The sequence below is a fragment of the Elephantulus edwardii genome, unplaced genomic scaffold (assembly GCF_000299155.1).
Source record: "Elephantulus edwardii isolate Elephantulus edwardi_28Jun2011 unplaced genomic scaffold, EleEdw1.0 scaffold00073, whole genome shotgun sequence".
NCBI classification, from domain to species: Eukaryota; Metazoa; Chordata; class Mammalia; order Macroscelidea; family Macroscelididae; genus Elephantulus; species Elephantulus edwardii.
The window spans coordinates 3,550,893-3,556,583 of record NW_006399823.1 but is presented as its reverse complement, the minus strand read 5'-3'; positions in this window follow the sequence as shown (position 1 = coordinate 3,556,583).

Sequence of the window (5,691 nt, the reverse complement as noted above, 5' to 3'; positions counted from 1 at the left end):
GTAGCCCGGTATAACCCTCTCTAGGATGGATCTGTTTGTTTTCTTGGCAGTCCATGGTACATTCAATACTCTTCTCCAGCACCACAGCTCAAAAGTGTCAATTCTCCTTCTATCCTCCCTAGTCATTGTCCAACTCTCTGATGCATAAAAAGTGATTGCAAAGACCATGTCCTGTATCAGGTGCTGTCCAACTCTCTGATGCATAAAAAGTGATTGCAAAGACCATGTCCTGTATCAGGTGCACCTTAGTCTCCAGAGAGACACCGTTGTTCTTGAGTACTTTAGAGAGGTCCCTAACTGCATACATACCAAACTAAAATGCAGACTCATTTCCTTAGAGTAGATTCAGACTCATGTCAATCCTCTATTGTGTTTGTGAAGCTGTAAATCTTTCTCTCACAGAGTGCTTGGTAAATTCAAATCGTTGGCGACACAAAGTAGCCACCAGGGCTCCTTTCTTACAAACATATGAACATAAAATGCACTGTCAATATAGAGTAGTACACATTAAAAATTCTTTTTCTGATAAAAATAAAACAATAATGCAGAAAGAGTGGTAGCAATTTTCTGGCACTGCTCAAATTTGAACAACTAGCTGTCTCTTGGCTTGGATTGTGATCGTTTTAGTTTTGGCTCATTAGAAGAATTGTGTTTTACTTGGTTATTCATAAATAATGCAGGGCTACTAGGAGGGAAAAACAATTGTGAGAATGAATATTAAATTTCCATTAACTAGCAGACTGTCAAATAGTCTCGTGTGGAGGATTTAACACAGTTTTACATTAGGTTAGAAGAGGGATCAGGCTTAATCAGTATAGAATGTTAAATTGTTTTCTAAGACAAAGGTGTAGAATTAAGTAGTGTAAGATATGATGGACATGCTCTTTGGGGATTCCAAGACAAACCAAACAAACTAAACAAAACTCATAAATGCTAATCAAATATATTTGTACACAAAAATATTGTAAGTAAAAGGACAGTGAATCAAACTGCAGAGAAAAAAGTAAAAATAATGTTTTTCTTACTAAGAGACATGATAAATGCATATTTTTAAACTATTTAAGTTATTGTTGTTGTTATGTGCCATCGAGTCATTAGCGACTCATAGCGACCCTCTGTACAAGAGCCCTAAACGTGGTTCTATCCAGTGCCAACCTCACTGTCTCAAACACATTCACTCTCACCACTCCCCTCACAAAATCGATCCATCTCATCGAGGGTCTTCCTCTCCTGCGCTGTCCCTCCACTCTCCCAAACATGATGTCCCTCTCCAAGGACCAGTCCCTCCTTGTAACATGCCCAAAGTATGTCAGACAAAGCTTCAGAATCCTTGATTCCAAGGAGCATTCTGGCTTCACCCTCTCTAGGACAAACCTGTTTGTTCTCCTGGCAGTCCATGGTATATTCAACACTCTTCTCCAGCACCACAACTCAAAGGCATCAATTCTCTTTCTATCACCCCTATTCACTGTTCAACTCTCCGATGCATAGCACATAATTGCAAAGATTATAACCTGAATCAGGCACACCTTAGTCTCCAGCCTGACGTCGTTGCTCTTCAGTACTCTTGAGAGGTCCCTCATAGCTGACTTTCCCAATGCAATTCATCTCTTGATTTCCTGGCTGCTATTACCAAGAGTGTTGACTGTGGAACCAAGTAAACTAAAATTATTAACTATCTCAATCTCTTCACCATCCATAATGATGCTGCCAATTGGCCCAGTGGTGAGGATCTTTGTTTTGTTGATATTGAGCTTCCATCCATATTGAAGACTGCAGTTCTTGACCTTCTGCAGCAAGTGTGTCAGGTCCTCCTCAGTTTCAGTGAGCAGGGTTGTGTCATCTGTATAACGCAGGTTGTTGATGATTCTTCCACCAATCCTGATGCCACATTCCTCCTCGTACAGCCCAGCATCTCAGATGATCTATTCTGCATACAGATTGAAAAGGTATGGAGGCAGAATACATTCCTGACAGACCCCTTTCAAGTCTGAAAATTCCAGGTACACAGAGAGATCAGCCCATCAATTCTTTTGCCCTTTTAAGATCAGTGGCCGTAATGGCAAAAGAAAAGTTTTTTTTTTCTTTATTGAACTAAAGAAGGAAGAACAACCATAGGTTCCAGAGGCAAACATACCTATTATTACCACAGGAAACTAGCCTGAATCAATAAGTAGTGATTTGTATAAAAGCAACTGTTTATCAAGGAGCTCCAGTGGCCTAATTCACAAAGAGTAGAGCTTCTAACTCAGAGGTATGGGGTTCAAATCTCTCAGGTGCTCAGTGGGAGAAAAATAGATAATCTCCTCTTATTAACACCCTCTGAAAATCCACTGGCGGGTCAGTTATGAGAAGGTCCAGACTAAAGGCACATACCAACCGCAACAACAGCTACCTAGCATTAGGAGGTGACCTACAGGGTGAAGGCATGGCTTGAGCTAAGAATATATTATAGGACTTATTTCACAAAAATATGATATTGAAGAAATATTTTAAAGAATTCATAAGTACATGATTGTAGTTGTTGTTATGGGATACTATTAAGTCAGAACCAACTAACAGCTGACCCTCCAGCAGATTTTCAGGGTCCATAAACTGCATGTGAGGAGATTGTACATCATTTTCGTACCAAGTAATTGGTGTACTTGAACTCTGAATGTTTGGCTTTGCAGTTTCAGAAGTTATGTTACCTATATCTCATATATTTATTCATTTAACTACCAAGGCTGACATAGGATGTGTTCTAAATATTTTGTCTCTGCTGCCAATTATATTCAATTTATCATAAAAATTATACTAATTCTATCTACCATAATAATTATGCTACAATAATTTTTAAATCTGTGTACCTCAATCTTTGATTAATTTAAGTGACCATCATTCTCTAGGCTACAATAAGGATCTTCTCACAACTTTTGACCATATTTAATCTTGTTTTGAAATTAATTTACTATAATAAAAAATTTCATTTTAAATTTTATTTTTAGAGAAAAAGAATTTACAAATAGTAAAATACATGATTTTTTAAAAAATGTGGTTTTTAACACTTTAAAAAATTCATTTGTTTACTAAGTTTGTATACATTGGGTTTCACACTATTGCTCATTCACATTCTGTTTAATACATTCATTCTTATGCATTGTTGTTGTTAAGTGCCATCAAGTCACAGGTGAGTCATAGCAACCCTATGAAGGTGAGTCCTCCACACTTGGGTGCCTTTCATCCTCTCTCCAGGTTCACAGGGTTTCCGGAGGCAAACTGGAAGTGGATGCCACTCCTCCTTCCAATCGCATGCATTATGTTTTATAAAATTAATCTCCTTTGAACTTTGCCCACTAGTATCCTGCCTTTTCACTCTGATCCTTTCCATTTTGTTCCCTGCCACACCTCCACCCACCAAATTGTGCAACCCTGAGGTTTTGCCCTACCCATCCTCACCCCTCCACTTCCACCTTTTCTGCCCTTGAGTTCCCATATATATTTTATTAGTTATCCTTCTATTTTAACTATAGTGGTCTTATACCATGTGTGTCTTTATGAGACTGAGCTGGTTCACTCAGCATAATGCTCTCCAGTCTCTCCCAGGTTATGTAGTATTTTTAAAATAGTTGCTCCTGAGAACTACATAGTATTTCATTGTGTGAATGTACCACAATTTTTGGCAAATAAGAGAGATGTAAATCCAAACCACAATGAGATAACATCACATACCAGTAATGGTGGCAAAGTTTAATAGGACAGCAAGCAGTAAGTGTAGTAGAGGATGTGAAGAGCTTGGAACTCTCATACACTGCTGGTGGAATTGTAAAATAGTATAACTACTCTGGAAGATAGTTTGATGTTTCCTCAAAAAGTGAAACATAGAAACTCCGTATGACCCAGCTCTTCCACAACTATGAAGATACTCCAAGGAAATTAGAACTGAGACACAAACAGAGATTTGTACACCAATGTTCACAGCAGTATTTTTCACCCAAATTCCCAACCATAAATGAATGTATTGAGAAATACATGTTTTGTTTTGATTTTTTAAGGGCACAACTTCATGAAACAAATGTACTTATGTAACAGTGGCTAAAAGCATAGTCAAAAGGTAAGCATTTAATCTCCTTTGCAGTCAATATCCTCAACCGACCCTCAGCCCCTGAAAACACTGACAAGATTTATTTCCCTAAAGCTTTGCATTTTTTTAGAAAAACTCATAATGTATATTAGATGGTATATAGCTTTTATTTTCTGGTTCCCTATAAATCTGTTATATAGAAGACCAGCTGAGCTGTGGGTTGGCATCAAGTCCATCATCTATGAAGAAAGCAAGACAGGAGAGAAGGAAAGGACCAAAATAGATGTAAGAAGAGGCTCTGAAAATTACACTAGAGCATTGAAAAGTCACAACAAAGGGAAAAGATGTTGAAGCATAAAAGATGAACAGAAATGCAGCTTGTGAAGACAAAGTTATAAGCAAATGAATAAAGAGATGGAGTTATAAATAAAAAGAGAAGAACTCAGTTGGGATTTTTCAGATTGATAGAACTAAAAAACAAATTCAACCCTCAAGTTGCAATAGTGAAGGATGCTATGGGGGGAAAAAAATCTTAAATGATCCAGGAAACATCAAAAGAAGATAAAAGGAATACACAGAGGCATTCAAATAAACAGAAATGGCTGACACAGAATAATTTCAGAAAGTAGCATATGATGAAAAACTAGTGGTAATGAAGGAAGAGTAACAAGCTGCACTGAAGGAAGACACTGGAAAAAAATAAAGAGCCAGGAATCCATGAGATGTCAAATGACGTCTTTCAAACAGTCAGAGGTAGCTCCGAATATGCTCAACTGGCTGTGCCAAGAAATCTGGAAGACAGCTATACGACTACCTGACTGGACGTGATCCTTTTTTGTTCCCATTCAAATTTAAAAATAAAAAAGGAGGACAAAAAAGGTGATCCTACAGGATGTAGAGATTAGCAAACAATATCATATGTCATATGCAAGTAAAATATTGCTAAGGATTATTTAAAAATTATTAAAAGGATTACTATTTTAAAATGCTTAAACAGTATATTGATAGTGAATAGTCTGGCACCAAAGATATTATTACTGAGGTCAGATGGATATTGACTTGAAGTAGATAATGCATTTGTGCTTTGTTGCACAAAAATACATCTTTTTGTGCTTTATTCACTCTGATAAGGCATTTGACTGTGTGAATCACAACAAATTATGGCTAACATTGAGAAGGATGTGAATCCCAGAATACTTAATGATGTTCACATGAAACTTATGCCTAGACCAAGAAGTTATAGTTTGAGCAACTTAACAGAGCAAGGGAACAATTCATGGTTTAAAATCAAGAAATATATGCAACAATATATGTTTTCTCTATACCTATTCAATCTGTATAATGAACAAACCATTCAAGAAGCTGACCTTTATGAAGAAAAACGTGGAAGACTCATCAACAATCTTCATTATGTAGATGACACAACCATGCTTGCTCAAGGTGAAGAGGACCTGAAGCATTTACCACAATTGATCAAAGACTCAGCTTTCAATATGGATTAAATCAGAACAAGAACAAAATCAAAACCATCACCTCTGTGCCAATGGTCAACATTACAATAAAAGGAGAAAGAATTGAGACTGCCAAATATTTCATTTTACTTGGCAACACAGTCAACACCATTGGTA